Here is a 21,037-nt window from a genome sequence, read left to right as displayed (position 1 = left end):
TTTTAGGCTATGAATAAAGCATATAATATAGCATAGCAAGTTTGCTATCTTAAGCATTAACTTGTTCTGGAACATTGTCTTGAGTCACCATTTGAACTTAATCTGAACTTCTAAAAATCATTTTAATATAGATATAGTAAGTGATAGCTCTTCATTGCTTTCAAAAGAAAAGACCAGACCTAAAGACCTTGAAATTAGTCTAATGTTATGCTTATATGTATTTGTAAACACAAACAGTGCCTGGGAGGTAAAATAATGCCACAGTCAGGCCACAACCACAATCTCCTCACTCCATGAGGGTCGGTTAAATCTAGAAAGTTCCTGCCAAATATTCTAAGGAATGCTACAAAACATCTGGGGAAGAAAAACTCTGACTGCAAATCACAGCGACATACGTGAAGCAGACTAGTTCACCATGTGCTAGAGAGGACTGAGATGTTTAAAAAGGAAGTGGACAAGTTTTCCTAGCTTCTACTACTTTGACTTTCCCACAGGATCTCTCCTTGCAAGTTATTTAATTCAGCTTGTAGAAAAGCATTTCTGGAAAGTCATAGAACTATGTGGTTTTCCGCATAAGAACTTTTTCTTTTCTCTAGAGTTGTACATGAAAACTTACAGTGCTGCATGAATTTTATGAAGAATTAAGCTAGAATTTATTAGGAGTTTGAAGTCACAGTAGCTTGTCCTTACATACAATAACAACTCTGGATGAGTGATGAGCACAGTAGTGGATGATCTCAGGTTCAGCTTTTCACTTACTGTTGTACAACTGAAAGTAATGTTTAGATTCACAGTGCTAAACAGGTATAAATATTTGGAGTTATAGTTAAATAATTTTAGGACCATTCTTTTATTTCATTTTTTAATTCATATTTATCCATGAGACAAGAATGTCCTGGTAATTACGCCCTTATTATGTGCCAAGATGACATTTTCCTCCCCAAAATGACACCAGATTAGGTTTACATACACAGAAGACAACTTGTAGACACACTCTTGCTGGATAGGCATAATGTTGGTCCTATTTTTTCAGTTAAAATACCAAAACCGTGTAACCATGTATCAACTTCAGATGTCCTGTCCCAAAGGAAGGGAAGTCCCCAAAGGACTGAGAATCATTACACTAGCTTCCACTGCAAGGCTGGGACATAAACATCATCACCAGTTGTTCAGAAAACTGTTGCAATAAAAACTGGGGTCATATATGTCCTCAGTCAATTTACAAAAAAGTTATAGGCATGACTAGGTTAACTGTTAACCAGTCTTCCACTTGAATTTCATGCAATATAAAGGGGTGCATTTGTCTTTTTTGTTTTGTTAGTCTTCAGCCTCCTTATATGAAATGATGCCAAAAAATCTGTTTGTTTAGCTGCTTGCATGATTCTTTAAATTCCACTCAGTAAACATAGCACATGGAAAAAGCGTAGCATTGAAGATGATCGTAATAACATCTCTGCTGTGCATCCACCCCATCTCGTCTGTTCCATAGCTGTATCGTCATGTCTTGCACTTTCTGCTTAACTTGAAAATAAAGCATCTTTATCTGCTAACATTGCTCTGTTATCCCCACTCTCCTAGTGGCTTATTCTTCAGCTTCCACTTTCAATGTACAAAATAAAAGAGAAATAATGAAATCCCTCCTCCCCAGTACAAAAGGCTTCTTCTCTTAGATGTCCTCTGTAATCCCCAGGTTTGCTGTCAGTATTCCAGATGAATAAAAAAGGGAAGTTACTCAACATAATCCATAAAAATATCAAGATGCTCAACAGAACAAAGGACATACTGGGTCCATCCATGATGATCCAAACCTTCCTTCGACTTTTGTTCACTTTTAAAATAGAGAATTAAATAGCAACTATAATTTTATAAGTTATTAAATCCAATTTCTTTCAATAGGGTCTGTTTGAGACATTCTGAGTTGGCAGTTTCATCTGGGATCTTTCAACAATACCAAAATTCATTTCTAATAGACAGGGGAAGAGGACAGAGAAGAGAATATGCAGAACTATTATTCCATCGTATTTCAAGGACCAGCTGTGACACGAAAGGAAAGGGTGGGGACAGGATCAGTAAACAGTCTTTCATTTCTCCTGCAAAGCAAAACATAATTAAAACCAGAAACTAGATTTGGTGAGACAGGGGGAGGCGAGGCAAAGCAGAAACAGGAGAGGGTACTACTACTAATATTTTTTTCGGATGTTACTTATAAAAAACTAAACCAAAGATCTGAAAAGAGAGTTTAGATGAAACTGGGAAAGGGAAATGGTAATAGTAAACAAGAAACAGACTCCACAACATTAATAAAGGCTGGTAGACAGGTGCTTTACATCCCTTGCAGAAATGGTCTCCAATGGGATCATTTGTGTGATGAACTACTGTTCCTGCCCAGGACATCTCCACTGGTTTATCTGTCCTAGCAGGAGAAGAGGGTAGAGTGCATGTGGGCCTGGCTGCTCCATCTCCTTCCCCACAGCACCTTGTTGAATGTGGGGCTCAGAAGTTCCCCAGAGGGAAGGACTCAGATGTGGTAAGTCTCTGTGTCCAGGGCAAGGGTGGCCTGAACTGAACCTCTGCTGTGCAATACAGAGCTCCAGCATAGAAATAAGAGAGTACTGTGCAATGAAAGAGCCCAACACTGATCTATGTGGCCTGAACGCACATCATGAGCTCTGTCCTAGCTCTGATACAGAACAGCCCATGGAGGATTGGCACCTTGTTCACTTAAAGGATGCTCCCGCCTATACCTGTCTGGATATCTCTGACATAAGAAAGCAGATTTTGCCAGTGAAAGTAAAAGAAGACTCCAGTATGTGCTGGCTTCTTTTCTCAAAAATCTTCTAGACATCCCTAACATACAGGGAAAATGTCTAGGATTGACATGGACAAGGTGGAGTCAAACTCTGCTACACCTTATCCTGACAAGTCACTTCAGCAAGAGAAGTGAGCACCTTGTTATGCTTCCTTCCTTTCCCTGGGTGAGACTATCCAGGAGCAGAGATGTGAACCAGTCTCCTTTGGTGGCCGTTAGGCATCAAGAAAAGTCTGAGATTAAAAGAGTGGAGTTGAGCACATAGAATCATCTATGTTGGTGATCCCCAAACCCAAGATATCCTACTAAGAAAGAAAACAGGATGGGGAAGGAAATGATACAAGTAGGGATAATGCAGAGCATGCAAGCCAAAGGCAGATTTGTATTCCCTGTACTTGCTATTTTAGTGTCACAAACACTTATCTCCTTGATGGCTCCCAAGCTAGTTTTGTGAAGTATTTGCCCAGGGTGGGGACAAAGTCGAGATCTCAGTTCCTTGCTCTCTGCTACTTCTCTAGTGCTTCTTGTTTCTGGAAGGGGAGTTGCACACAGTTTGGCCCAGGGGGCTTGACACATCAGTGGGAAAAAGACCTTATACAAAACAATGGTCCTTTGAAGTGGTTCTTCATTCCTCCCACTGGAATCCTGGCCGGAGAGGAATTTGGGGGGTTACACCAGCTGACCCATCATGCTTTGAGTTCATGGAAATATACAGCAAATTGCTCTGAGCTTGAGAGCTGCACTTGGAGAAACAGCTAATCTGTCACTGAATGCTCTTCTGTCCAAAACATTGCTGCTAGAACGTTCCCAGTACTCAATGAGGCGGTTGACAAAATAACGAAGAAATTCAAAACTGTGGTTGTGTGAGGAAGGTGAAAGGCAAGCTGTTGACACTGAGCAACTGGAGTAAGGATGAAGAAGATCTACTTGCCACTTTTGTTGAAGGGAGTAACAAGATGATGGATCTGAATGGAAAACTTAACTATGTCCTTCATAATTCAGAGTTTTAAGCTCACTGCCAAGAGCTCTGACTCTCAGAAAGAGAAGTCACAGGGATCTGTGATCAGCTCTCACTGCCTGTATGCTGCAAGCCCATCCATGTCACCCCACTGTCCCCTGGAAACACCTAGTTACTTGTGCTCTCCTGAAGCACATCTCACGGGAAGGCAGTTTCTCTTCATCTGAAGACATGAAGAGATGGAAACCCTATCAATTCTCTCATTATCTAACCTCAGTTGCTCCTACCTCACTTCTAAAGGCATGTGCCTCATTTCCTGTTTGAATTTGTCTGTCTTTGGCTTGAAAGCATCCTTGTTATGGCTTTTTCTTCTAAAGAGCCTTTTAATGCCTGCTGTTTTCCAAACATGCTTATGCACCAGTCAAGTCACCTCTAAATCTTTCTGTAATTAAAAAAGACTGTACACTGTAGTGTTTCCCAGTGCTGCTTCCATTTTTTAGAGCCGTCTTTCAAATCCAGTGCCAAATCTGCAGACAGAATTGCAGTCTCTTTCCCACTGAAGCAAAGCACAAAAGTAAGACCATTTCCTTATTCTTACCACTCTGCTTTTTTTTTTTTTTTTTGCTTTACCATCAAGGTGAACAAGCCACATCACTTTGTGATTTTTCTGTTGTCATCTCTAAATCTACTACTGTCTGCCAAACCAGCTCCCTATTTGTCTATATAGATTACTTAACATAGTCTTAGATAAACCATCTTCAAATAATATTTTGTGCAAGTCTAGGTTAATAAAGTTTCCATGTTATTCTACATAAAGTTGTTTTTATGCTAACCACAGCAAAGATACCAGATTGTGAAAAAAATGTTTCATCACTTAGCAAAGACAACTGCATAAGCCCTTTATTGTACACCGTGAAAAAGAAAGAAAAATACAGCTGAAAGCACAGCTCTTGGACAATAGTGAGAAAGTGACTAGCTAATATTTTCTTTCATACAAAACCCAGATAACTTTAAATGCTACAAATCATGATGAATATAAGCAAGCTTGGTAACATTAAGTTTTGCTGTTGACACAGATACAAGTCTTAATATTAGACAGGATTAGAACAATTTTTGAGATCTCCATAAAATATGAGACAGTTTAGGAATGGAGATAAGCTTATTCACTTATTCTTTTAAAATTAAATGTCTTTGGCAACTTTATTATGAATTCCCTCATTCTTTTGAGGAAAAATATAAAAAAAATATAAAGGTGGGGAAATAGTATATAAATAGAAAGAACTATCTCATTTTGTCAGAGAACAACTTCCTACGACGTACAATTACAGTATCTTCCTTTTCAGCCATAATACAATGTCAAGTCATTGTTCTTTTCGTTCAAATAATTTTGAATTCTCAGTTTTAACTGACTTGTTGTAAACACTGACCTCAATTAAAACCCTGGAATAAAGTACTCCCTTGACTATATGGGCTTTTGGAATCTGAACTGAGATCTGGACTGCTGTGGTAATTAACAAAAGCCTTGTAAACAAGTGTGAGACATGGCTCAAAATTTAAATTTAGGAAATAAATGGGACAGAAACACATAAAATGCAGACCTAAGCACTCTTCGTGTGTGTCTTCTGAAACTTTTCTTTAACTGTTTTAACACTGTGTTCTTTGCAAATGCTCCTTCCACATTATGTCTCATGGACAGCTAAGTAACAATTCAGCTGTAATTGAAAACGAACTGAGTTTGTTTAGTCTATGGAAGAGAAGTCTGAAAGAAGTCCTGATAACAGTTTTTAAGTACAGAAAAGGCTGTTGCAAAGAACAAAAGAATAATACATTCTTCATGTCCTTGGAGAGAGGACAAGAAGAAATACACTCAAATTACAGCCAGAGAAATTCAGGTTGGATATCAGGAAAACGTTTTTATCCGTAAGAATCACTAGGTGTGGGAAGAGATTTCCTTGGGCGATTGTGAAATCTCTGTTACCGGGAGCTTCTAAGGAGGGGTTAGACAAATGTTTGCCAGGGGTGACAAAGGCAGAGTTGAATTCTTAAAGCTGAATGTAGACTACATAACCTCTCCAAAACTCTGCCAACTCATTTTCTATGATCTTTTCATTTACTCTGATCATTTATAAAAGGAGTTATGCATATTTATAGAAACACTAGTTTTATAAATCATTTGAAATGCATATTTATTCATAAACTTGCATAAGGAGAGAAGAGTAAAATTAAAAAAAAAAAAGCTTGTAAAGGCATATAAAGAATAAAAGTTAGTAGTATATTACAAAGGTGTGACGTTACTGTTCATAACACCAACCTCAGAAACTCATAATGGAACACTACAATAAATAGTTTTCATGAAAATATTTCACAACTCTAAAGTAGTAAAAGCATCAAAACCTCTGGATTCATATACATACAGCTCTTACTGTGAAGCATAATATTTCCAGCAATCCACATTTTTTCTTGACAAATCTCATTAGTTTATAATGAGTAGAGACACAAATGAGCTGTAGGTATCTAGACCAGATAACTAATGTGAAAATAAGCTTCTCTCCCTCCTAATCCAGGAAAAGTATCTATGAAGGAAAAGTATCTATAGGGCTAAATACAGTGGTTTTAAACATAAGGGAATATTTTCTTAAAGCCACGTACCTGATTTTGCAATCCAGACTGAGACATTATTGACTGAATAACTAATACACAGTCCTCTGACACAAAATTCCTACAAGAAGAGGGTAAAACCAGTCCTTTACTTGTTCATTTTGTAGTCTTTTTGAGCAAAAAATGACATAATTTTTCTTTATCCTCAAACAGCCCTCAGACTCTATTAATGCCACATTTGTACCAGCAGTATTCAGGATTTTTTCTCAGAAACGTCATTTCACACTGACCAGTGGCAACCAAGCAATTTTATGTACTTTTGTGTTTGTTTCCAAAGTCTTTGCGTCCAAACAGAATTTCTATAAAGTCTATCCTAGAACCAAAGGCAATGCATACATAGGCATTCTAATACCTTTTATCTGAGAATCTGAATCAACTTTCTTTGATGACAAGCTTGCTATCGGCATTAATGAAGGCAAGTATCGTCTCAAATTGGTCATTCACAGCACCAGTCAATGGCAGTTTAGTAAGAACAAGGACTGCATTATAAGGACAAACATTTGGTATGATTCAAATCTTATGCAATATAGAAATAAGCTTAAGGCAAGATTGCTTTTGATTCCTTAGCCAGTCATCCCCATAGTGTGACTTGTCATAAATTTTTTTTTCAGAATACAACGAATGAGTAGCAGCAAAGGGAACATGCAAGTAATGGCTACATATGACACTGCTCACACCATGTGAAAATCAGATGTAGAAGAATATAATAATTCATATACTAAAATATACACCTGCTATATTAAGATTTTTGATATTATCTTCAAGTTCTTACCATTCACTTTTTTCTTTAACAAAAATATCTGCTTAAAAGGAATTTGATTTAGTTTCCAAAATAAAAATACAGTCTATCTTTAGGAAATATATTAGTTAAGCAATCCATTCCAACATTCCCAGATATCTACCCGGCTTCCTTCCTCAGTGCCCTGAACGCAACTGTGTATGCAAGTTTTCTCACTGCTCAGTTAGCTTACTGGAGCTGTAAACAAAATGGTAGTACGTAATTTTTAAGGTTTGTGTTCATTAGCATTAAGATGTTCATGGTAGCTGCATAGCTACCTCATACTATTATAACCTTGGTTTTTTTCTCCCTTCTATCTTTTTTTTTATACTTTGACCCTTACCCATTGGTTTGACCCTTATCTTTATCTTCTCAATTCAAAATGTGCCTTTATTTTTACACGCAGCGATGTAGCTCAGTTTTTGCATCTGAGAGTAAGTAATTAGCACAAGTGAAAACCAGTTCAGCTTGTGGGAAACTACAAAAAGTTTCACTTGTCTTCTTTGTAAGCCGACATATTCCCTCAGTATCTTGTTGGTTGAGTAACCGTCCTTCACGCATTCGGCTTCATTTTCTAACCTTTAGGGGTTTGATACTGTTGCCTGCACTTTTGCCAATGTTTTAAAACAATAAAAAAGTGGAGCATCCAAAAACTAGATAAGAAGCATGTTAAAAATGTCTGCAAACTATGCCTGGCCTCTGTTTTGTGCCACATGAGACTAGTAACTATGCAAGTTTCAATTTATAATCTAAAGAATATAATTTTGACACTAAATAAGGAAAAGAAAATGTGCTTAATGTTTTCAACAAAGTGTGGATGGACTTGCATATAGAAGCCTTCCCCGAGCACAGTTACATATATAGGGCAGTCTTAGTGTTGTTACACAGGCACAGGCCTGGCTGATATCAGCTGGAAAAATATTGGAATAATCATTACAAACTGTACTAGAGGTGATTTTATTAGCAGGAAGAATATTGTGAAGAAACTAAACTGTATAAAGAATATTTTTTTTATACTATTAAGATATGTTTCATTGAGAAGCATATAATTATTTTCGCTTGAGTTCCATACTCGGTCCTGCAGCAATCATGCAACCTATGGTAAACTATCACATCATCTGTCTTACGGACAATAAAACAGAAAATTATTTATTGTGTGTTCAAAGCCAGTATAAGAATGCCTACAGAAATTCAGAGATTAATGTGTGTGAAACTGACTTCCACAACCAGTAAGCAAAATGGACACATGTATAGTCAGAAGAGAGATAACCCAAAAAATAGTCATGGAAAAAGATGGTGTTACGATCAATACTTACCCACTTGCTAAAAATCTGTATGCCAGGTGAACTACCAGTGGTCATTGACAGCATGCAAGAGAGCTGCTATGCTTGCCAAAGACTTCTGATAAAAATAAAATTTTAATGCCTCTTGAGGATGTTATTGTTCTTCACTCCTGTTGTAAATTGTAGGAGTATCAGCTACTGAGCAGCTGTCATGTTCCAGCCTCTCAACAACTGGCTCTGTTTCTGTGATGAGGGAAGCAATCCCTAAATACGTACATACATATGTGCATAGATATGATGTTTGTATCTCTTTGGGAATTAGATCTTGAAATTTAGTTGCAAGATGTTATTCTATTCTATAAACACCCACCAATTTTCCCCAAACTACTCAGTCTTGGAACTATGGTGCATTGTTTTTGGAAAAAAATGCTTATTGAGCTTATTTTACATTTCCTAAAAGCAGTTACACATTATCCTTAGCTGGATAGTGATGACGAGGAAGTATGTGCTGGCTCATTTACGAAAGAAGCTGGATTATTGAGGATAGAACATTATATGCCTCTGTCCCATCAAATACGTGAAAGAGTCCATCAAGAGACTTTTATGGAAAACAACTTTTCTGTCATTAATTCTACAAAGCAGTGTCATTACATTTTTCTGACTGATGCTTTCTTATTTTCTTGTTACTTTTTACCACCTGTGCCCTTGAAGAGGTGTCTCCTCTTTCCACACACCAAACAAGTCAAAGGTCTTAGCAACAGATGAAGGTCTTTTTCACCTGACAAAGTGGTCTCACAGTATCTCTCCCATGTTTATGGCTGAGAAATCTCAGCATTTACAGGCACCACAGGGCAGCCAGCACTGACCTCACCATGCTCTCCAGGTTGTAATCGCTGTGACTGTAAATTGAAGGCATTCCTGTCCTATGGGGATTCCTTTATGTCAAGGATAGACTATTTGTCATCATTTTCCAGTTCACAATGCCTAAAATAATGTGAGAGTTGCTCTGTATGCAGTCTGGCACAGATGTGCTTTTCATAGCATGACACCAAAGATATGTGCTGCATTACCACATGGGATAATGTGGGAGGAATGTCCTAGATGGAAGCAGTCGATCTTGGCGTGGGTTGCATCCAGGAACAAACCCTGGAACAAATTATCATGTCAACTGTTTCTAGGTCTTCTTTTGGAAGGAAATAGCTAGCACACTCCAGAGTGTAGCCTGGGAGTAAACTAGGAAACAGCTGTTTGCTAGTGTGGATACGGATGCACCCAACTGCACGTTTTGTAGGACTAGACTTCAGGCCACATTTGACCACCACCGAGAGAATAAAGACTCTTTTTCCTCACATTCCCTAGCTTTGAAATGGTTTTATGATTTTGTCTGTTTGATATTGCGAGTAGAGTAGCTCGAAGGAGCAAAAACTGAACTTTGCTGTAAAAATGATATGGCCTCTAGCAATTCTGGCTGTTTACAGATTAACACCCAGAAACACAGACCAACTGAGGAGGAAGCCCTGCCCTTCATACCAACAAATTTCACTGCCGAGGGTAACATTCCCCTCTTCAGGTGAAATATTAGCCAACATATGAGAAAAGTTAAAGGCATAACTCACTTGGGCTTTGATAGAAGGTACTGAAAACTGCACTCCAGCTCTGTCTTTGACAGGGACCCAGGACTCCAGAGAGTGGAGTGTACGGGTGCTGTCATCTCAGCAGCCTGTCTTGTTCATTTGTTGAATCACAAACCAGCTGAGAATTTTTCAGCTTAGTCATCTCATTCCTCCAGATAATAATCAAGCCCAGAGGTCACAAATGCATGGGAAGGTCTCTCCTCCTGGCACACAAGAGTGGCCAGTGCCGCTGGCAGAGTTGTAGGTGCTGTATTGCATGCTGTGGTCAAGCAATGTCCAAACAGGTCAGCAGCGGAGGCAGGAAAGCCTGAACTTTACACTAATCATTCTCTCCTTCTTATCTGTCTTCACAGCACTCCAGAGCTCTGAAAGGATTAAGCAGATCTTTGCCAATGGGCTATCCTCAATGGCTACATTTACAGTCACGTTTCTACTTTATCCCACACTTTTCAGTTGAAGTTCTTCAGTCTTTGATCTTGAGGTGGGAAGACTGGTTGGAGAAGATTCACTGGCACCTTCCCTCACAATAGCATGAAGTGGAGAGGTCTCATGATTCAGGATTTCAGAAATAGTTTGTTACACTTCTTCTTTCCAGTTGAAAAAACACACTGAGAAGACTAAAAAACAACATTTCCGGAGCATGGGACTTGCACCATCCCACCAGCTTCCCTCTGGGATGCTTACAGATTCAGCACGACTGCTCTAAGCACCTGAAACATCACCCTCCGAGCACCTTGCTCCTGGATCCAAACCTGATTCCAGCGCTCTTTCCCCTCATTAAATGCACCATCTCTGTGGGGCTTCACTCTGTCTATAGCCTCTTCTCCTAACACTCAGCTTCTGTGTCAGCCTTTGGCAAACTGTCTACTGCTCCAGACCAGAGACCCCCTGACCACCAAGGCCTTATTCAGCTTGTTGCCCCAAGGTGTTTCATGCTCAGTAGTTGCCTGTCAGAATTTAATGACCACCTTCTCAGGCAGGTCTCATCGAGCCGGCCTGGGATGACAGAGAGGTATTCATGACATAGCAATTTTCATAGCAGTAACTCCACAATAGCTTCATGATCTGAGTTTACTGAGTTTACTAAACCAACATGCTGGCCACATTGGAAACAAGCTGTTAAGTATTATTTTGGTGTACAGATCAGATTCTTATTCTCTACCATTTAATTACAGTGACATTTATTCTTTTACATGCCATGCTTCTTAAAACTGTCAACTGGTAATGTAAGAAAACTGCCTTAAAATGCACCAGAGCTCAGAACACAATGGTAAGTAGTTTCATTTTAAGAGTTAATATATATAGTATATATATTTTCAAGTCAGGTAGTCATCTCAGCTTCAGTAAGAATGATGCCCCAAGTCTGGAAACTCCTTGAACACCCTTTTCATAGAAGCATGGAACCAAATCCTATACCCTGGGCTGCATCCAAACAAGCATGGCCAGCAGGTCGAGGGAGGTGATTCTGTCCCTCTACTCTGCTCTCGTGAGACCGCGCCTGCAGTACTGCATTCAGCTCTGGAGTCCCCAGCACAAGAAGGACATGGAGCTGCTGGAGCGAGTCCAGAGGAGGGCCACGAAGATGATCCAAAGGCTGGAGCACCTCTGCTATGAAGACAGGCTGAGAGAGTTGGGGCTGTTTAGCCTGGAGAAGAGAAGGCTCCGGGGTGATCTCGTTGCAGCCTTCCAGTACCTGAAGGGGGCCTGCATGAAGCTGGAGAGGGACTGTTTACGAGGGTGTGTAGTGATAGGACAAGGGGCAATAGCTTTAAACTGAAAGAGAGTAGATTTAGGTTAGATCTAAGGAAGTAATTTTTTACAATGAGAGTGGTGAAACTCTGGAACAGGTTATCCGGAGGAGCTGTGGTTGCCCTGTCTCTGGAAGTGTTCAAGGCCAGGTTGAATGAGGCTTTGAGCAACCTGGTTATAGTGGAAGGTGTCCCTGCCCATGTCTGGAGGGTTGGAACTAAATGATCTTTAAGGTCCCTTCCAACTGAAACCATTCTATGATTCTACGAAATCTATTTGAGATGCTACAGGTGATTATCCAATATTAGAAAATATATTCTGTGCTATTTCTTTCAATAAAGCTGTTTGTTTTAAAAATAAAACGGAGTGTGCTTTACTTCAGATTATGCATTATCCCCATCAACTGCATGAAACATTGTGGTTTGTTTATGAACTAGGATTTTAGGCCAATACTGCGCATTTTAAAAAACGAGATGTGAAGTTGCCACACTGAGAACGCGTTTATCTGTTGTGGAGAGCAGTGCACCTTTGTCAAGCTTTCTACTCTGAGCAAAGCCATGACTTATTCTTTGATCTTTCAGGTAATAGATGTACATTACGGATTTCACATAACCTAATTATGATGAGGATAAGGCTGGGATAAAATTATTATTATTACAAAATTATTAAAAATATTATCTCTTCTAGCTAACAGAGTTTATACTAGATATACTAGTTTTAACGGTGCAGATGGAGAATACTGGCATAAAGATGCATAATTGAAAGTTACTGCATTTCTTTTTTGGTATTATTTTATTCTTAGTAACAATTGGACAGTAGATTTGTCTGTTTAGCTGCAAGGGCTATGCAGTTGTCTTTTACTCTATTTTATCCTGGAAGATGTCCTATCAATCTTAGTTAGCAGCCCATCTTAGTTTGAGAGTTAAGTCTAGAGTATCCCAACTCAAACTCTGTACTCTGGATGTTGATGTTTCATCTTGGCAAACTATCTGTTTATTTAGTCCCCGGGCAGGCACACGGGGTTAAGGTAGTTAGACCAAGGAACCAATCTGCCTCAGGAGAGCTGAGCTATCATTTACAGATGCGCTCTGGGCTTTTTTGATCTCAAACATTCAAAATCCGTTCTTGTAAGAAACAAAAAGTAAGAACATATAGTATGCTTCTGGTGCTGTTGCTTCTTTCTCTTTCTCTTTCTTTCTTTCTTTCTTTCTTTCTTTCTTTCTTTCTTTCTTTCTTTCTTTCTTTCTTTCTTTCTTTCTTTCTTTCTTTCTTTCTTTCTTTCTTTCTTTCTTTCTTTCTTTCTTTCTCTTTCTTTCTTTCTTTTTTTCTTTCTTTCATTCTTTCATATAAACTCAAGGGAAAAAACTAATGGCATGTTTTTGGATCCAGGATTAAAGCAACTATGAGACACTGTGGACACGGTTTGTGCTTGTAATTTGTGGAATTTGTGGCTATATGGAAATTAAAATTTCTGCTTGGAAAGGCTGACAACAGCTACAATATATTTAGTTAAAACACCGGATGTACCTACTTCTCAATTAAATGTTTAGACTGATATTCCTTAAAATGGAAAACACATGCTCTTTGTAATTCAAATTTGTCCACATCAGGGCTCCTTTCAGTGTGTTTTAAAAAGTCGTGTCCTGATGGAACAGCAAATAAAAGAAAAGTTGACCACCAGTAAATGAGGTCAGATTAACAGGAGTTCAGTTGTGTTTTACGTGACTGTCTTCCATACACAAGAAGCCACCTTTAACTGCTCAGGATCCCTGAGATACTCTGATTTGAGAACAGAAGGATGCAGGCAGCCTTGGTCTTGAGGAAGCATGGGAGTTCCCAGCCCCCACAAAACCATGAAATATTAAATTAGGTACAGTAAGAATAGAGGAATAAGCTGAGCTTGGAACAGTAGCTCTCTTATCTCACTTACAGTGGACAAATTCACACTAGGTACAAAAGTAGTCATTAACACACTCCCTTTGTCAAGACCAAAGTCAAAATAATGAGCTACACATCGGGAAAAAGCTCCAAATGATGATTTTCATCTTGAGCTTCTGCAACATCTCTAAGTTGGAAGTCATCAGTTTTGTCATTATGTACGTGTAAAATCACACACTGCTCGAACGTGTTTGTCCCTTAGTGGATGAAAGCCGTATTTGAATACAGTGTAGAGCACTGTAACTGAACTCATTCACAGCACAGGTTTGATCTAAGTCCTTTTTCGTCAACTGTGCCATTCTGAAAAACAGCTGATGTTCCTTTTGACTGAACTCATCAAGATGTTTCTGAACAACCTGTAGCGATATTTCTGTGAGCAAAGGGTTGGCTGCAGTGGATGCTCTGATCACTATCAAAAGCTAAACATTGAACATTCAATACATCTTGGGGCTTCTCTTTGGGGCTGCAGTATGTAAAAGTTCTTACTAATGCTTGTGTATATTTTTGGGTGTGAGAAACTGAATCATTACTTACACTAAAGGAAAACAAACTCAGAATTTCCTTGAGTAGCTTGGTTCCCGAGACCTTGCTTGCATTTTATTAGGGGTTTTTCCTGGAAAGCTCAGACAATCTATCTCTCTGCAACTTCGATCTCTCTGAGGGATTTTCTCTGAGAATAAGCTGTAGTTTTCAGACAGCTGAATGGAAAATTTTCTGTGTACCTGCTCCCTTATTGCTGAAGCATCTGGCCTGTGAAGACTTTTCAACAGAACATCTGTTTAGGACTTCTCTGTTCCCTTGGAGCTGAAAAGAACAGTTATTTCTGGTTTTCATTTTAGCTGCCTTGCCTCCCAGTTCAAGCCCTGTTTCAGACTCTCACTGCATACTTCACAGTGCCCTGTACTGAATACAAACCACAATAATTCTCAGAGAAGGAATTCAAAGCCTCACGAGCCAATTTTATTAGACAGGAGATATTTGCCTATCAATATAATTATTGTTTCGTATTTCACAATGTTGTAGTACAAATATTTTGTTTGGAAATGTTTTAATTCATCTTGGAAACCATGCCAGTGATATCTCTTTGATTAGAAAGAAGTTACAGGACCATATTTCCTGGTTCATCCAGTTGCAATGCAGTTGCTACATGCAATGTTAAGTCTGCTGAATTAGCAGCACTGTGAAAGCTCTGCCTGTGATCACAACAGATCCACAGATTTAAATTCAATCATATACCTTCAAATGCTAGTACGATTCATTCACACCTAATGAGACAGTGAAATTATCATGGTATTTCCTCCAACTCTGTACACATAAAATAATTTTTTCTTAATTTGAGAAGGTTTTGACTCATCCGCTCAGTGTCTCCACACAGCATTTTTTTTTCTTTTTCAATACACGTTGCATTATTCAGAGTCGTGATTTTTATTATTTCATCGTGAACAGTCAGATTGGAGAACTTGTGAATTCCCTTTGAAATACGAGGCTCAAATACCCTTGAAAGCATGGATGTTAAAAATGATAGTGTGTTTTGTCATTTGGGAAAGATGTTCTTCAGGCAGAGAACGGCTCAGCTTCCACTTGATCTGTAGAATCATTTTGCAGTGCAAGACCTGACAATAATTCATGCTAGCAAGTGCTTTCCTTCTAATCTTCCTTTGTCCTTGCTTCTAAGAATAATGAAAATGTAACATACTCGTAAAAGTTAGTCAGATAAATGGAAATTAGACTCTTCAGACTTGCACTGAAGTCAATGTAATAAACTGGCAAGCAAAATTCATTTTACTGCATGACGCACAATGGTCCTTTGATGGCAAAATGCAGATGCCAAACATTTACCATATCAAGCCACCTGACTCCTGAACGTGCTCAATCTGTCCCATGAACACTCAGAAGATAACTCACATCACCATTTCTTCCCTAACACTAGGAAAACATGAGAAAGAGAATGTCTAATCTTAAACACCAATACAAATGATAATCACATAATCATAAATGTTTTGCTTCCATATTTTATAATTTTCTACAATATTTTTTGTATTGGAAACTTGTTAGATAAGGGGATATTTCTTTTTTCTATTTTTTTTTTTTTTGAGGGTGGATGGCTTTGGTACTGCATGATGGCAAAGGAATAGCTATAACTTGAAATATTATCTGCCATCTTATCCAACTGAGTTACACCAGTTTCTACAGCTGATAATCTGAATCATTGTTTATCACCAAATATTTGCCTGTCATTACTGTCTAAAATACTTTTAAATATACTTTAATCATCTAATCAGAGGGTTGATTATTCCATGCCCTATGAATCAGGTGACTGATCATACTTCAAGAATAAATAATTGAGAATAGGGAGGACTCAAAATCAACAATCCATGAGCAACTGATAGGGAGAAAATAGTTGAACCTACTCAGTGACATTATGATTAATGCATTTGTACGTATGATAAGCTTCCAATTGTTTGTGAGTATAAATAAGCATAAAGAACATTAATTTGTAATATAAACTCGTTCCAGGGGGCATGCTATCTGCTGAAGTTCTAAATGTATGCATGAACATATCTTGAAAAGATAGCCCTTTTATATGAAGCATGGGAATTAACTATTTCTTCTAGTAAAAACATTTCTTTTTATTATTTCTTTTAATTGGTGATAACTATACATTCTTTTTCTGCAAGGTGTTACTTCCTAACTTAACCAGAACAGATAAGATGTTTCCTGAACTGGCATCAAGACAAGTCAAGAAAATCTCTGCGGCTGGGTGTACATCAGCAGGGTAGGCAGTCCGCTCCCCCACAGCCTGCCTTCCGTCACCACCTAAACCTTTTCTTCATGCAAGTCTGCCAGCCCACAGCCTGTTCAGGACAAAATCACTGAGTGACTCTGCCCTTTGCCTTCCCGAGTTTCAGAAAAGCACGTGAGGGCAAAACTGTGTCAGCCTTTCTCTCTGAAGTGTTGATTCTAAGCTTTTGCACTGGAGGAGAAACATGATAAATTCCTCCTGTTTTTTGCTGGTGATTTGCAGGGTAGATACAGCTGCGCAGCTGAGGTTAATGTGTGTTAATTCACTAATTTTTTTTCCAGGCACATCAGATTTCCTCATGACTTTCCAATTGTTCAGTGTCCATTCTGTAGAATTAGCATGACATTGAGAACACATTAAAAAATATATAAATACTCTCAGTTCTGCAGAAATATGTAACTACATTTGCTGATCGTATCCTATGGCTAGCACTGTAATTTCACCATTTTGATGAAATCATGGGTGGAAGACTCAACACGAGAGTCAACGCAAGTCAAAAATAGGTAAGTCCCCTCAGCTAGCAACGCTGAAGCTGTCAGAGGCAAATAATGATTCTGTATGTAATTCCTTTATCTTTCTTCTTCATTTATTTCTTTTGTAAATTTTGACAAAAAATTTATTTTCTTCTTTCTAATGGTCTTTGGAGTTTTTGTTTCCCTCTTGTAATTAGACATGGCTTATAACATGCAAGGACTCAGAAAAAAATTTGTAAGGGCAATCAACATTACTGAAAGCGTCCAGGAGCAATTTAAATTACTTGAAGACTTATAACAAGCACTTGCAACATTTGCTTGAGAGAGGAAGAAGAGCTGTCAACAGAAAAGTAACATAAATCATAGAGTATTTTATTACTATGATCCAGGTTTGAATCAACTGGGGAGAATATTGAAATCACAATCTAAAAAGAGAGTCTGAAATTTTCCTTCTATCATAGTGCAAGATACTGTGAAAAAGCAAGGTAACATAATATCTTAAATTATCTCTCATATTAGGGTAAGCAGAAGAGGGATGAGTAAGAGGAAAGGGAAAGAAAATTATGTGAGGAATTTATGAAACTCCATCCAAATCCTGATACGGGAAACACATACACACTTGAATCACTATTTTAAAATCTAGGTGTTTCTGTACCTTGAAGTGTTGCTGGTTTCTTCTTTGCACAAGTATTTCTATCCAAGAACAGTGTAATCTTCTTAATCTGAACCCATGAACAGTTACTTGATCAAGACCAACTCAATTAAAATCTCAGCTAGTTAACAGCAGAAACATTTGGTGAAGCACACAAACACAAAAATGTGTAGGGCTACCTACCAAGGAAATTCAGTGGATACTTTGAACTAATGGACAAAATATTTAACTGCATGTGATAGGCAGTTTAATGAGAACTGCGCACTTGTAGACCTTAATGAACACATGCACACTTGGGACATATTCTCCCAAGTGCTCAAATCATTTGAAAATCTGCTTTAGCACACCAAGAATCTGAAGCTGCAGAAAGCCTTCAAACTCAGCCAACATAGCTCTTGGGAGTTTTTCAGCACAAGATCTAACAACAACATAGAATTACAACAGGCTCCAGGAATTTCTGAAAAACTGCTGGTTCTGCTTTTCTTCCGTAGCAGTTTAAAACTGGTGGGCACAGCAAGTGGCCACAGTAGAAGCCACTAGCTGCAGGAAATTCTATACAAAATCCTGGGCAAGCAGAATATGATGAAGGATGGAAAGATTCTTTTTCCTAATATTTAGTTTGGTGGCAATTTGAGGGATGAGTATATTTTGTATGCATCAAAAAGTATACAGATGTACAAGAGCTGTGCTGAGATGTGATCTCATTTTAGTCTGCCCTGCTTTAAGTCCTTAATCACTTCCTTATTAGAAAAAGAAGTGTGTAAATGTCAATAATTGTCTGAGAACATCTTATTTGGGGAAATCGCAGTAACTCAGATTGCAAAAAGGTCACTACCTGCAACCCCAATGTTAGTCCCAGACTGCTTTAGAGAGGTAATCATGAAACGAAAATGTTGCATTCAGTCCACGATGTGTTTTGCAAAATAAATTCCCTCTTCTTCAGTTTAGCCCTCAGAAAGGCAATATTCTAACTGCATTTCAGCATATCAAGTAATTTTTTAAAGTGAAATCTTATTGAAGTGCTAACTACCTTCCCTAATGTAGAAGACAAAAAGTAGATATACTTTCTACCCGGACCATCTTTTTACTTTCAATGTGTTGGGTCTTTCTGGACCAATTTTTACACCCACATCTTTTTTTAGTTTACTAAAAATATAGCTATGTTTCTTTCTAAATAAATTAGAAAATAAACATAAATTTTTAGTGGAAACCCCCTAACCTCAAGTAGCTTTCCTATATAGATTCTAAATAATCAATTAGAAAGTTCACTCTTTGTCATTCTTTTGTCACATGTCCAAAAGGCAACCAGGACATTTTAAAAAGTGTTCATGTGACTGAGGGATCTAAGGCTCATTGATTTAGGGTCCTTTGAAAGTGTCTCTCCTATTTAGAATGAATGCAGTTTTTAAACTTTATGAACTCTTTCAGTCCTCAGTGATTCAGGATGCTATATGAATCCTGTGTCCACTTAGAAGCTTGAGACACTTTAGTCAATATTTCAGAATACATTTAGAAATCAGTTTCAAGCAACTCACTTTTTGAAATTTTTGGCTTTAGCCAAATAATTATGCTACAGCTGAAAAATAAAACATCCTAAAACTAGTCCAAAGAACAACTAATCTCACACACCAACTCACTGATACCAAGCCAAGACTTCAGAAAAGACTCATAAAAAGAATGACAAAATTTATAGGGATTTAGTAGGTCACATAGACCATTTGCCTGCAAATCAAGCACTATTCATTACTATCAGGTCATCATTGCTGTGAACTAACTTTGCCTCAGAAGATTTTGCTGTCGTTCCTCTAAAAGAGGCCATTGCTCTTCTAAGCTAATGTGATATTTTAAAATTATAATGTGGTAGATAAATATATTGTACTACTTGGGGGAGGTTGGGGGCAGGGAGGGGAAGATGCTGTTTTCCTATTAAAGAGAGAATGAATACACTACATGTTGTACTTCCTACAATGATTTAATTTAAAAATCCCAGTTTTGAAATGAAGTTCTTTTACACTGGGAAGTACCTTCCTTTGACATAAACCTATTTGTTTTACCTTCATCTATAGACTGACAGTCATGTATAAATATGGCCAATAAGGGCAATTATTACTGTTTCATAAGGTACTACAATTTCTAGCTCCATGTGCCCCACTTGGACTGGTTTGTAATAAAGTTAGAAAGCATGCAAGGGAAAAGATATTTTTTTAATTATTTATTTTTTTTGGCAGCAGCCTGTTTAAACAGTCTGACTCAGAGCACCAAGGGATCAATAAAAACACATTTATCTCTCCAGTTCCTTAAAACAAACTCTAATCCTACTTTCTGCATTTCCTGTTTGCAAGAGGGTGGGAAGAGATTCCTAAGCAGTAGTGGAAAAAAAAGTCTCACAATTTTCAAAACTTATCCTTAATTATAGATTGAGAAAAATCAAGGTTTTATGCTATTTTCAACAGCTGTAAGAAGACAGCTCTGTTTGAGTTGCTAGAGATATAGTTCTAGAGTTTGAATGAATTGCTCATAAATTATTATATATAAAGAAAATTCTTTTGCAGAAGAGAAAAAAATATGAAACCAACAAACACATTGCTACTTGAAAACAGACTAGCGGCTGACTATTTTAATCTTCCTAAGTTTTGTGAGTGATAAAAAATGAAGGTAGTTTCACTTGAACCTAAAGATACCTTCAAAACCATTTATATTAGAAAGACAACAGTAAGGATTAGGATTACCAGGAATTCTGGTATTACAGTGAATTAGGGCAGTAAGAGGCATTCCTGTCCACAGAAATCTGCCATGAAACAGAAATGGTATATTTTGACCTTTCCTCTAAAAGTTCTGTTTCAAATAATTTGAGAAGATACGATAACTCTGCTATAATGAAAACATATTTTCCAAACGAAAGGGAAGAGAGACTGTCCTTGAGCCAGAACTGAGGCACAGAGGTATTGGAATATGTCATCAGGATCTGATTATGACAGGCAATAGACCATAATTTGACATGCAAGTTGAATTAATTTACACACAAGTTTAAATTTCATAAGCCAGCACCCCATGGCATAGCAGAGAGGATATCCTTTTTGATATAAGACTAATTTCCAAGCCTGTAGAAGCAAGCATGGCAACTAAAAGCAATGGATTTGGCTCTGGTTGAATACATGAAATCATGATTCTATTGCTAATTTCTACCTTCAGCAATGCTTCCCTAGATTGATCCCCTGGAGTCAAGAGATCAGCCTGAACTTACTAAGAGAAAACATAGTGGTCTTTGCCTTGCAAATGTTAGCTCCTTCCCGCCTCTTCTC

The sequence above is a fragment of the Tauraco erythrolophus genome, chromosome 2 (genome assembly GCF_009769465.1).
Source record: "Tauraco erythrolophus isolate bTauEry1 chromosome 2, bTauEry1.pri, whole genome shotgun sequence".
Lineage (NCBI taxonomy): Eukaryota > Metazoa > Chordata > Aves > Musophagiformes > Musophagidae > Tauraco > Tauraco erythrolophus.
Note: the sequence above shows the minus strand (reverse complement) of the source record.